The sequence below is a fragment of the Otolemur garnettii genome, unplaced genomic scaffold, assembly GCF_000181295.1.
Source record: "Otolemur garnettii isolate 467f Iridium unplaced genomic scaffold, OtoGar3 scaffold00002, whole genome shotgun sequence".
NCBI classification, from domain to species: Eukaryota; Metazoa; Chordata; class Mammalia; order Primates; family Galagidae; genus Otolemur; species Otolemur garnettii.
Window position 1 is genome coordinate 7,780,652 of NW_003852397.1, and position 13,428 is coordinate 7,794,079.

Here is a 13,428-nt window from a genome sequence, read left to right on the forward strand (position 1 = left end):
CGTCATTGTTGTTTGGCGGGTCCGGGCTGGGGATTCGAACCCGCCACCTTAGGTGTACGTGGCTGGCGCCTTAGCCGGTTGAGCTATAGGTGCCGAGCCCAAAACATTTTTAATGGCTATGTGATAATTCTTCATGTGAATGTACTACAGTTCCCTCCATTACACCCCTTCTCACTGGACTTTGTTTTAAATATGTAAATTTTGAGACAATCTCAATTTTCACAAAAGTTAAAAGTAAAATATAAAGATCTTTTTACTCTTGAAGCATTTTGAAAGGAAATTGCTGATTTGAATTCCCCATCACTCCCAAATATCTTAGTGCACATTTCTTCAACAGAGATATCCCCCTACATAACTGTAGTACAAACAGCAAAATCAGGAAATTAACATGGACACATCAGGTCTAATCCACAGACTCCAGTCAAGTGTTCCCAGTGCTGGGTACCTAACTATAGTTTACAGCAACAGTATTCCACTTCTGAACCACATGTTGTAATTATTTGTCACATCTCCTTAGTATCTTCAGTTTGGAAAAGTTCCCCAGTCTTTCCTTGACGTTCATGTCCTTAATGTTTTGAAGAACATGGGTCATTTTGTAGAATGTCCCTCAATTTGTGTTTGATGTATTCTCATGATTCAGTTATATGTCTTTGTCAGGAATGTCACAGAAGTGATGCTGTGTTCTTCCTATTGTATTCTGTCAGGTGGTATCTCTGCTTTGGCTGCAACAACCTGTGCTATGCCAGTTTTCTACAGACACCCCCCTCGGCTCACCTAGGCTCTGACATGCCATGTCAAGCCTCCCTTCTGTGCGGGTACCCTCTTCAACCTGCTTGGACTCCAACGCCCTGTACTAGACTATCTCCTTGGAAGAACACTCCACTTACCCTAACTGGGCTCTGAATCTCCTTGCCAGAATCCACTCCCACCCTTCTCCCCTTCCCCCTTGGGGCTCTAAGACCTTGTCCTCAACAATCCTTTCATCCCTCTTTGGTTCTGACACTCTAAGCAAACCTGGCCCTCTGCAGGGACACCCCTCTCACCTTGCTTGGGCTCAACACTCTGCATCAGGCCTGCCTCCTGCCCTGATCACCCCACTTTTCTGGTCTTCTAATTCTTTATGTATGTAATACCAGTGTTTCCTTAAACTGAAGGAGTCTGTGCCTATATTGTTGATGATTCATAAGTAAAATGTGTTTCCTTTTCCTGTTATAAGTACTTGTATAATAAAATACAAACTATCTGGCTTAACTGAGTTGTTCTTTTTATAACCACATACTTCTCATGTCAGTGCTTTATGTTTAAAATTGGATCGGCACCAATTGATCACTTATGTGGGATTACTTAGCTTTTCATGTACTGGTAGTCATTATGTTGGGGCGTTCTGGTATCGAAATAACAAAAACCATCCCCTTTTCTGTTTGAAGAGAATCATACTAAGTTATCAGTTTTAAAGCTAAACTTACTCTTTTTCAGTGATAAGATACATTTAAGTGTAGTCTCTTAATTTATTTAATAAATTGATTTTTATTTTTCATCATAAAAATAAACATGCTACTTTGTCACAGACTAATGAGAAAAGAACAAGGCTGACTTAATACACACATGATGCATTCATGTAAAGTGAAGGCCAAGTGAATCATGGTGTCTAGCATAAGTGAAGTTTTATAGTAGTTTAAATAGAGAAACATGGGCAAGAAAATGGAGTCATTACAGGGCTCATGGTAACAGAGGCTGAACTCAAAAGAAGCTGGGCAAAGCAGTCACTTTATTCCAATTATAAGCAGATGTATTGGTTTGATTCTGTGTTTATGTGACATTCCAACTTACAAATATTTCTTATGAAGAACTTTTAAAAAAAAATTTTTTTTTTTTGAGACAGAGCCTCAAGCTATCACCCTAGGCAGAGTGCCGTGGCATCACAGCTGATAGCAACTTCCAACTCCTGGGCTCAAGCGATTCTCCTGCCTCCGCCTCCCAAGTAGCTGGGACTACAGGTGCTTGCCCCAACGCCCAGCTATTTTTTGGTTGCAGTTGTCATTATTTGGTGGTCTGGGGCTAGATTTGAACTCGCTAGTTCAGGTATATGTGGCTGGCAACTTAGCCACTTGAGCCACAAGAGCCAGGATTGTTAAAACATTTTTTAGACAGCACTTGTAGCTCAGTGGGTAGGGTGCCGGCCACATGCATTAAGGCCAGTGGGTTTGAACCCAGCCCAGGCCAGCTAAAATCAATAATGACAACTGCAACAACAACAAAAAAAGCTGGGTGTTGTGGCAGGTGCCTGTAGTCCCAGCTACTTGGGAAGCTGGGGCAAGAGAATTGCTGAAGCCCAAGAGTTTGAGGTTGCTGTGAGCTGTGATGCCACGGCTCTATTGAGGGTGACATAGTGAGATCTTGCCTCAAAAACAAAAATAAATTTTTTTTAAATTATTGATATTTTGGAGAATGCCATCTTTAAGTTGGCCCAATTAAAGTAATAAACTGGGCTGGGCACAGTGGCTCAACCCTGTAATCCTAGCACTCTGGGAGGCTGAAGCAGGTGGATTGCTTGAGCTCACAAGTTCAAAACCAGCCTGAGTAAGAGCAAGAACCCGTATCTACTAAAAATAGAAAAACTGAGGCAAGAGGATTGCTGGAGACCAAGATTTGTAGGTTGTTGTGAGCTATGATGAGGCCATGGCACTCTACCCAGGGTGAAAGCTTGGGACTCTGTCTTAAGAAAAAAAAAAAAAAGATAAAATAAAATAAATAATAAATAAACTGATGGTTTCAAGTGAGTAACCTGATGGGAGGGAAAAAATTTTAATGATAATAATGATAATAGATCAAATAACTAACTATCCATCATGTTCAAAATCAAACATGTAAGTCAATAATTGAAACAAAATGCAAAAAAGTATCATGCTATAATTTTACAGTTACATGTATAAATTATAGTTAAAAGCAACATTGGTTATCTACTTTCAGCAAATATTACCACCTTCGCATTGAATTAATTTGTTTTGTATTTGAACTGAAGTGGTGATTTGTTTTTAATCAATTTATTCTTGTAGTTTTTTATATTGTGGTTAAAAAAACAAAGTTTACCATCTGAACCATTTGTTTAAGTAGTTCAGTAGTGTTAAGTATATTCACACCGTTGTGCAACAGATCTCCAAAACTGTTTCCATTTCTATTCATGTAGTTGTTAATGAATTGTAACCATAAAACATTTATACCATTCATATACTATTTGTAGATTAATATAATGAAGAATATTTAAGTCATCATGAGGAGTGTTTCAAGAAAACTGATTTCCCTAAAAAAAAAAAAAAAAAAAAAAAAAGAAGTTTGAGATATACTTGGTAACTCTTTGAGTTTAAATGTTTGTTCAACCAACCCTCCTGGATTTCCTTGTGGCCAGCCCAGAGAGTGGTTGTGCTGCAGATGACAGCAAGACCTTATTTCTTGGAAAAGCTGAACCAGAGGAGGGCATCGCCGTATTCCCACCCTGAATTCAAACTTTCCTTTTTATTTAATCAATTAATTAATTAATTAATTTTTTGAGACAGAGTCTCAAGCTATCACCCTGGGTAGAGTGCCATGGCATCGTAACTTACAACAACCTTCAATTCTTGGGCTCAAGCGAAGCTCTTGCCTCAGTTTTTCTACTTTTTTAGTAGAGATGGGGTCTCATTTTTGCTCAGGCTGGTCTTGAACTCATGCGCTCAAGCTATCTACCAGCCTTGGCCTCCCAGAGTGCTAGGATTATAGGCATGAGCCACCCTGCCCAGCCCCAAATTTCCTTTTTAATAATATGTATAATATGAACATAATACTGCCTTTGGAATTACTTTTCAAAATAATTTCAAATCCATTATCTTCTATTTAAGGCCCCATTGTGTATCTCTAAAATAAGTCTCCTTTAAAGTCAAACATCATTGGCAAATTTTGATATGTTATTCCTTCAATTATTCTAGCCAGTGCTGCCAGAAGCCTTGCTCCTTAGCAATATAGTAGAGGAAAGAAAGCTGCCTCCGGGTACTGTGATTGTTCTGAGTCTATAAGCCTTCTCCCAGGCCCTAGTCAGAAAACAGGGGGCCGGGCATTGATGGCTTCTACCTGTAATCCCAGCACTTTTGGAGGCTGAGGTGGGAGGTTTCATTGAGATCAGGAGTTTGAGACCAACTTGGGCAACAGTGAGACCCTGCCTTAAAAAAAAAAAAGAGAGAGAGAGAGAGAGAGAAAGAAATTAGGCAGGCATGGTGGCACTTGTCCCAGCTACTTGGAAGGCTGAAGGAGGAGGATCACTTGAGCCCAGGAGTTAGAGGTTGCTGTGAGCTTTGATGCCACTGTACTCTAACCTGGGCAACAGAGTGAGATGTGCCTCAAAAACAAACAAACAAACAAAACCAAAAAGCCAAAAACCAACAAAACAACAACAAAAAGAAAACAAACCAAGCTGACAGCTTTTCTGAAAAATGTGATGTAAATTTTAAACTTGAAAGCTCATATTGTTGACCTCTCCTAAGACTTCATTATTTTTTTAATTGAAGATTTTTGTTAGGATTTGCGATTTAACTTCTTGGAAATAAGATAATATCTGATGTCCCCATAAATAATCAGTACCTATGGCATAGAAAGTAAGAAGGAAAGGGTGAGAAGGGAAGGAACATTGATTGAGTACTTCCTACTTGCCAGGCACTATTCTAGAAGCTTTCTACAGTTCATCTTCCTTCTTTGAACAACCTATACTTAGTTCTGTTGTCCCATTTTATGGGTCAAAAGTCTGAGAGGTCAAATAATTTCCTTAAGGTCACACTATTTTTAAGTAAATGAACTGAGATTCAAACCGAGGTTTGTCTGATTACAAAGCTATACCATGTGAGTGAGAAACGTGAAAACATCACAGACTCAGCTTGGTCAGTGTTTTCTGCTACAGATTTTGTCTGGGGGAACTGGGATCACTCATTGAGTTTTTTGCCCATTCCAGCAAATTATCATTTTCTGCTTTCTTGCTCAGTTACTTGTATATTTAGCTGACAGAATTAACTTTAAACATTTCCCACACCCTACTTAGCAGAGTGCAGAAATCTGTTTGCTCTTTCCCAGCTGGTTCCAGCCCCAGCCACATCTGCCTTTCCAGATGTGAAGGCTGCCCTGTAAAAAACACATCCTTACCTCCTGGCTGGCTGCAATGTTGCCGGCCCTCCTTCAGGCATGGATCTCGGCTGCTCTTTAGAGAGGTGTGATGTATGACCTGCAGGGTGCATTGTCATTTATTACTTTAATTCACACAGTCTGTGGGCTTTTACATACTTTTCCAATTTCTTTCCATTCTGTCTCTTAATCTCTGACTGCATTTACATGGTGATTTATAGGGACTTTGGCTATTATAATTTAAAGGAAGGAGGAGTGAGCAGATCTTCTGTTTATTAGGGAAAATCTGCAGTCACCTGCTTCTTTGAAGCTCTGACCTTGAAACTACATCAGTGTTAGCTCAATCCTGGGGTATAGTGAGGGTCAGAGACAAGAGACCAGTTGGCCCACTTCCTTAGCACTTACCGCATGCTGCCTTGGGTAGTTGATAATCTTTTCACATGTTAATGACACATGCCAAGCTCATTACCTTGCACATAGTAGGCATTTAATGAGTAGCTGGAAACTGGTTGCTGTGGGTGTTGCTGAAGTCCCACTCTGTGGTTTTTTTTTCTTTTTCCTGCAGTTTTTGGCCAGGCCTGGGTTTGAATCCACCACCTCCAGCATATGGGGACAGTGCCCTACTCCTTTGAGCCAGAGGCGCCTCCCTCTGTGTCTATTCTGGTATTAACTTTTGGATGACGGTTTCATTAGAAATAGTGGCATTATGGATCCAAACCTCGCATGCTCACACTGGGGTCTCAGGGACTTCTGCTTCCAGTGTCTTTTCAAAGAATGACAATATAGATCAGCTGGAGGCCTCAGAGAGGCTTGAACTCACTACACCTGGTTTATAAGACCAGTGCTCTAACCACTGAGCTATGCTGTAACTGTGATGCCATGGCACTCTACCAAGGCAACATAGACTCTGTCTCAAAAAAAAAAAAAAAAAAGGCAGTATACTGGTACTGAAAGACCCAGTATAGAATCTTGAATTTTAAAAACCTGAATGTGGAAAGGCCCTGTTAAGCTTATCTCACATCAGCTTCAGAGGCACTGTCATGCTGGCCTGAGTCAGAAAGGGACTTGGCAGCCACCCCTTTGACAAATATCAAATGCTCCTAATATCAAAGGCACCTGAAACCTGCCTTGGTACCTGGAGGACCTAATCTTAATTCTCCTTTGGACTCAGGCCCTAATGAGGCCTGTGTAGGGTAGGCTGACCCAAACCCTGCTTGGGTACAGGGTCTTACTCAGGAATGGAGTGAGTGAATGGTTTCAAATTAAGGAAACCTTGTAAATGAAATGTGCACTTTCTGAAGCAAAAGAGGGAAAATGTGATGTAAACTTTCCAGATTCAAAGACCAGTCACTTGCTGTGAAAGCAGTCTGGAACCCCTGAAGCTGGACATTTTGATGCAGCTGTTTTGATCTGAACTTGGTGAAAATTAGATATGAGGTTGCTTTTACAAACATTACTTGGTAATTTTTTTTTTTTTTGAGACAGTCTCACTCTGTTACCCTCTGTTACTCCCACTCTCATGGGGAGAGTGCCATGGCATCATAGCTCACAGCAACCTTAAACTCTTGGGCTCAAGAGATCTTCCTGCCTCAGCCTCCCAAGTAGCTGGGACTACAGGCGCCCATCACAATGCTTGGCTAGTTTTTTCTATTTTAGTAGAGATGGGGTCTTGCTCTTGCTCAGGCTGGTCTTGAACTCCTGATCTCAAGCAATCCACCTACTTTGGCCCTCCAGAGTGCTGGGATTATAGGTGTGAGCCACTGTACCTGGTCCATTACTTGGTATTTTTTAAAAAGCTGACTATTTAACGGTTCATTTTTCAGACTGCTTCAAAATATTTTCTTAACAAAACCACCTTGTCAAAATGTCAGCTGTTGTTTTCATCAGGGTACCAATCTCTAACCCTTCTTCCCTCTTGTCCTCATATGTTTGCAACTTCTAATCTACTAAGGGTTGGAAAAACACACAGCTGCACTTGTTAGAACTGTGTGTAAAGCAAGAGTGAATGTGATCTGAGTGAGGGGCTGATGGTTGTACCAGGAGTAAGAACTGTAGGCCTTTTGTTACTCTTTTGCCTGGGAGGATTAGCATACGAAACCCTGTCCACCACTGACACGGTAGGTTGAACTGATGTACCAGGCAGCCTTTTTTTTCTTAATTACGCTCAAAGGTGTGACCTGTGCAAGGGCCATCAGGGCACTGTCTATGGAGACAGAGCTCGATGGGAAGACCAAGGGAGGTGGTGTGGGCATCTTGTTGGAGGGAAGCAAGAACATGGGCAGATACAGAGGAGGCTTTAAGTCTGCTGAATATGGATGGCTGCTGGACAGCTTTGCCCTGGCTGGCTGCCCTGGCTGTACACGTTCTCCCAGCCCATTGTTTGCCACAGCCTTGTTTAGAAACTCTGTGTTCTGGGAACCCATCGAGAATGAGCATCTTGTTTTGAGAATCAATCTGAAGCTAACATGGAAGAAGGTTTTTTAGCCACAATAAAAGCAATGAAAATATGATCATTGCATTTTAGTATTATTTTGGCCTTATAAAAATAAAAAGCAAACTTTTATCTTTTTCTAACTCAGGAGGATTTTATGAAATCTCCGTGTTTTGTGTACATTTCAGATGTGAGAACTTTGAAGCTCAGGGAAACAGCAGCACTGTTCAAGTTTCTGAGTAACTGAACTTTGTAGATAACAACAGATTGGGAGATAGAATCAGTTAATCCCTGAACTCAAGGAACCCTTGGCCCATATCCCAGATAATGCAGAATGCTGAAAATTGGTCAGGTCCCAGCCTCACCTGAACGCATTTCTTCTCTCCTCAGAAGAATGCAGCTTTTGACCACTGCCAGTGTGGGAGCCAGGCCACACTGTTATGCCTCGATGAATTCATGAACAAGCAGCCTTCTGTGGAGGGCACTGCCTGGAAGGTGGCAAAGGCCAGGCAGGTACCTGCATCCCAGCTGCCACTCAATGATGGGGCTGGCAGCCAAGCCGAACGCCAGCCTTTTCAAAAGCAGCCCTTTTGATAACACTGATTACATTTCCCTCACTAAAGCCTTGGGCTGATTGAGCAACAGCCAACTTCTCTGGGTAACAAAGAGGAGGGGAAAGTAATCCAAACACAGGTTTTATTATAAAAACCCGGGAGTGAGAGAAGTATGTTTATTCAGTAAGATAACACACCTGCTCGGTGCCCGGGAGGCTCATTTCCATCAGTTGCCATGGCAAACTCGTTAGACTTCAAGGCCATGTGGCTTTGTTTCCTTTTGAGATCTGGTCCTTGTCCTACCTTTTCTAACAACTCCAACACAATGACATGGAAGCCTGTGACAGTATAATTGATTTCTCCTTCCCTCTATCAACAGTTCACATTTGTTTGGAGGCGCAGGACTGAGTCTGCCTTCTCCTTTGAACTCCTTGCTAAGCACGGAGGCACGCTTCAGAGAGCCATCCTCATTTACATTCCAGGTCCCTCCTCCCTGTCAGCAACAAACAAGCCCCGCATCAATGGCTGCCTTCCCTCCAGTTTTACAAATGAGTGGCTCAGTTCCACGTTTTGCTGCTGATCCAGGTGCCCAGGCGTACAACGCAGGGCTAAGAAGCACCCGGGAGAGACTAAAAATAGAACAGCAGTTTTGGACGCATACCAGAGCAGCTACTTCATCTCAACTCGCTTTGCACACTAAGCCTAATGGGATCCATCAGGCATGAGTTCTCTCTCACTCTCTCCCTCTCCCCAGCTGCCGATTTCCATCAGCGCCTTCCTGGTGAAGGGAGCAAAGGGAGGTCAGGCAAGGGACAAGACTTGTGTGCTCTTGTGGGTTTAGTTTATAAGTCCTGAGAGATCTGGGGGCTGCAACTACTTCCACGGAGAGTTTCTAGAAAAGAGCAGGCAGGTCCAGAGCATAGCCACCTTTGCTCAGGACCGCTTTAGACCAAGACTTTCATTGTTTAGCAAAGGCTCAGATATCACTTCCTAATTACCCAGATAAGTATGACTTAGACCCATGTTCATCCGTTCCTTAAGAAGTTAAATTGAAAACTACGCTGAGTGTTCCTCCTACAGGTCCCACATGCTTGGCTTGGGGCTAAGAGTATGGGAGCAAATGCACAGTCACAGATGGAGGGGCTGTGGCACCCATGGAGTATGGCAACATGTGACTGTCCAGGGTCAGCAAAAACCACTCATATCCCACCAAGTGGCCTATATGAAAGTGATTCTATCTGAAAGACTTTCCAATAAAAAATGGGATAAGTTGGCTGGGTACAGTGGCTCATGCCTGTCATCCTAGCACTCTGGGAGGCTGAGGTGGGAGGATCCTTGTGCTCAGGAGTTTGAGACCAGCCTGTGTGAGTGTGAGGCCCTGTCTCTACTAAAAATAGAAAACACTAGCTAGGTGTTATGGTAGGTACCTGAAGTCCCAGCTACTGGGGAGGCTGAGGCAGGAGGATGGCTTTAACCCAGGAGTTTGAGGTTGCTGCAAGATAGGCTGATGCCATGGCACTCTAGCCTATGGGACCAAGGGAGACACCATCTCAAAAATTAAAAAAAAAAAAAAAAAGAAAAGAAAATGGAAAAAGTCAGTATTAAGTGAGGAACATGCCACCTTGCCTCAGCACAAGGTCTCCTGGAACACCAACTGTGTTGACTGAGCCAGGCTCCTAGGCATTGTTAATGTGTTTCGTGAGAAAGGTTACTCTCCCTGTAACCTTCCCTCACCCCCAGAAACGTCAGCACAACCCATACATTTCTCACTTCTCCATCTGAAAGGTGATACAGATGCTCCAACCACCTACGTATTATTCCCACAAGCATCATTTTGTAGAATCAAAAATGTGAGAGAAACATAAATATCATAGTATCTAAAAGTAAAAACTTTAAAAATTTTCATTATTTTAGATATTGGCCAGATAAAATTAAAAGAAATTGATGTAACAGCAAATTTTTTCTGTAAGCATCAGGAAGGTATCAAGACCTTTCAAACTGTGACTAGGTTTCATATAATATCAGCATAAAACAAATATGTGAAACCACTTCAAGAAAAGTCATACTCTAGCCTGAGCAGGCTCCTCATGCCTGTTATCCCAGCACTTTGGGAGGCCAAGGTGGGAGGATCTTTTGAGGCCAGGAGTTCGAGACCAGCCTGAGCAAAAGCGAGACCTCATCTCTATTGGTTTCTTTATTTACTTGCCCTGGCAATGGAGGCCTGTTTGCTGTCTATGGCAAATGTATCTTGTTCTGTAAGCCTCTATCTTGCTCTTACTCTGTAAAACTACCTTTCTCTTCCTCAATAAACTTTGTTTCATGCTTGCCTTAAAAAAAAATAAAAAAATTAGCCACATGTAATGGTACGTGCCTATAGTCCCGGCTATGGCAGAGGCTGAGGCAGGAGGATCATTAGAGCATGGGACTTTGAGGTTGTTACAAGCTGTGAGCTGTGAGGATACCATTGTACTCTGGCTTCAGTAATAGACTGAGATTCTGTCTCAAAAAAATAAATAAATAAATAAAAAGAAAGAAAAGTCATACTCCATATAATCACAGCACTAATTAATTCCCCAAAGAATTTCTCATAGAACAAGTTGCAACATGATAATTTAATCCTCCAGCCACCAGAGGATGGAAGTATACCTTCCCTCAGGCCTGTACTTGTGAGGCTCACAGCTTACCTCAGGGAGACACTGGGTCATTTGTCAAACCAATCTATCATCACAAACCAGAAAGCTTTCTAGCTCACCAAATAAATGTCTGCATCTGGAAACCAGAACATCTAGTCCTGGTTCTAGTCTTGGGGTAAACTTTGAAAGCCACAGTTTCTCTGCGCCCTACTTTTCTCATGTGTAAAATGAGCTACAGGGGCGTGACTTCAGGATCTCTTAACAGAATGGAAATTCCATAACAGAAATAAATTATCTGAGAATTTAATTGATTTCTCTCTTCCTCCTTGTTTTTTCTTTGTTTATTTGGTTGGTAGGCTCATATAGAGCTATTTATCTTGAAAAGTAGTGCATACTTCTCTGGGATGAGAGGCATTTCTTCTTTGTGGAATTTTCCCACAGTGTGACTTTCCTTCTCTTTTCATTTGCCACTAAGAGGTGGGTCTCGCTGATTCTTCTTGGTTCATTAAGAAACAGAAAGATCCTGTGTTTCAAGAGACTCTTTCTGGATCATTTCCCAAGATCACAGGGCTTTGCAATCCATTTGGCAAAGGTGATGGTGACCATGGGGTGTTTGGCAAAGCGGATGAGGTAGTGGCTAGAGTTAAGAAAAATGCTTTTGGCAAAACATCGTGAAACAAAGGTGGAATGTTCAAAATGGAGAACGTGCATCCCTTGCTGAGATGACTCTGAGAAAAACTCAGTCTTTAAAGAGGTGATTTATTTAATAGGAGACAAAGAAAAAGTTATCAACAGCAATAATTTTTCTAAGCATTCAGCTGAGAAATAGCTAATCTAATACTTTGACTGTAGCCATGTACTGGGACGTGTTTGAACAATATAGAAATTATATTAAAATAGGCAGGCAGGTATTTTGAAATCAGTCATTAAAATTAAAAGTTACTGGAACATATTCTGCTTAGTAAAGTATCTCAAGAATGGAAGAAAAAGTATCCAATGTACTCAGTGTTATTATGAAACCAATATATAATCACCCACACTTTCATATGAAAGATAAAACACAACTACAGACTAGGATGGAGGAGGGAAGAGGAAGGTGAGGGGAGGAGGAGGTTGGATGGAGAGAGGGTAATCAGTAGGACCTCACCTATGGTGCATACTAAATCTATTAAGTGTAGAGTATAAATGTCTTAACACAATAATTAAGTAAGTGAGGTAAAGGCTACGTTAACCAGTTTGATGTAAGCACTCCAAATTGTATATAAAATCACATCGTACCCCATAAATGCATTAATGTATACAGTTATGATTTAATGAAAAATTAAAAAATTACATTTAAGATTCTCTATTAGTCACTAGATATTAGACAAGAATCTAACCTTGCATTCTACAAACCCACCCCCAAATCAATTTAGGTCTGAATAAAGCCTCAGGGCTAAGAGGTTATTTTTACCAAGTCAGCCCTACTCCACTTCCACCCCCAAAATATCTAAAGATGAACGTGTGGGGACTAAGGTAATGTCTAAATAAACCAAGTGTTAATCTTTATGTCAGTTCTCTAAAATAGTTGTTAAAATTCCTTTGATGTTGGTGGTCATCAGATTTCATAGAAACCTCAGGGACTAGGCTTTCATCACTTAGCCAGGTGGTTGTGTGTGTGTACTTTGGTTTGGTTTGGGGTTTTTTTGCTACCAGTGCTACCAGGTTTAATGACTATTCGTGGAACACCAGGGACCTTTGCCGGGAAACCACCTGGGGTAGGAAAAGTAGAAGGAACCAGTAAGTGGTTGAGAGCTCAGGACAGGTTTCTGAAGGGAGGAGAGGTAATAATATCACATGACTAAATCTTTGCAAGCTAGAAACGTTTCAGAATAATAATTGCAAGGTCATTTTGTTTACAAATGTTTGTCAAGTCCTTAGTGGTGGTATCACCTCAGACCAAACGAGATGATAAAAAGAGAGAAGGAAGACTTGAAGTTTGTGTTTGGGGTGTTTTCCAGGCACTTGGAGTTAACCAAACAAGTCAGTTCTATGAGGTCTCAGATACTACTAGCACTAAAGGTCCTTATATAATCTTACACAGGAGTATTTAAGTTATCCTTTTATTTTCCTGATTTTTAAAGAACACAGACATTCACCTTACTTGGTAGACATCTAAATTATAAAGAAAATGAAACTAGTATTCTTATTTATAGTTGACAAGCATTTATCCTTTCCCTGTGGTGGCATGGAAGGGTTGAGCTGTCTTGTAGCATACGTGAGCCTTGCTTAAGAGGTTGGGTAGATGGAGAAGGAAGGGGAAGAAGTAGCTTTCACTCCCCAAAAGTCTTCATTGGCCTACTAGCTTGGGCTGTAATAAAAGCCATTTCACCTTGCTCTATACTTTATGTAGATTTTATATACATCTATATATATTTTATATATGAGTATGTGTGTATATTCTTTCCAAAATATGAGTATGTGTATGTAATATATCCAAAATTATTCACCTGAGTGTATTGTTGAAGATATCTAAAAAAGAAAATTGTCGGCTCAGCACCTATAGCTCAACTGGCTAAGGCGCCAGCCATGTACACCTAGGGTGGCGGGTTCGAGTCCCCAGCCCGGACCCGCCAAACAACAATGATGGCTGCAACCAAAAAAAAATGGCCGGGCGTTGTGGCGGGCG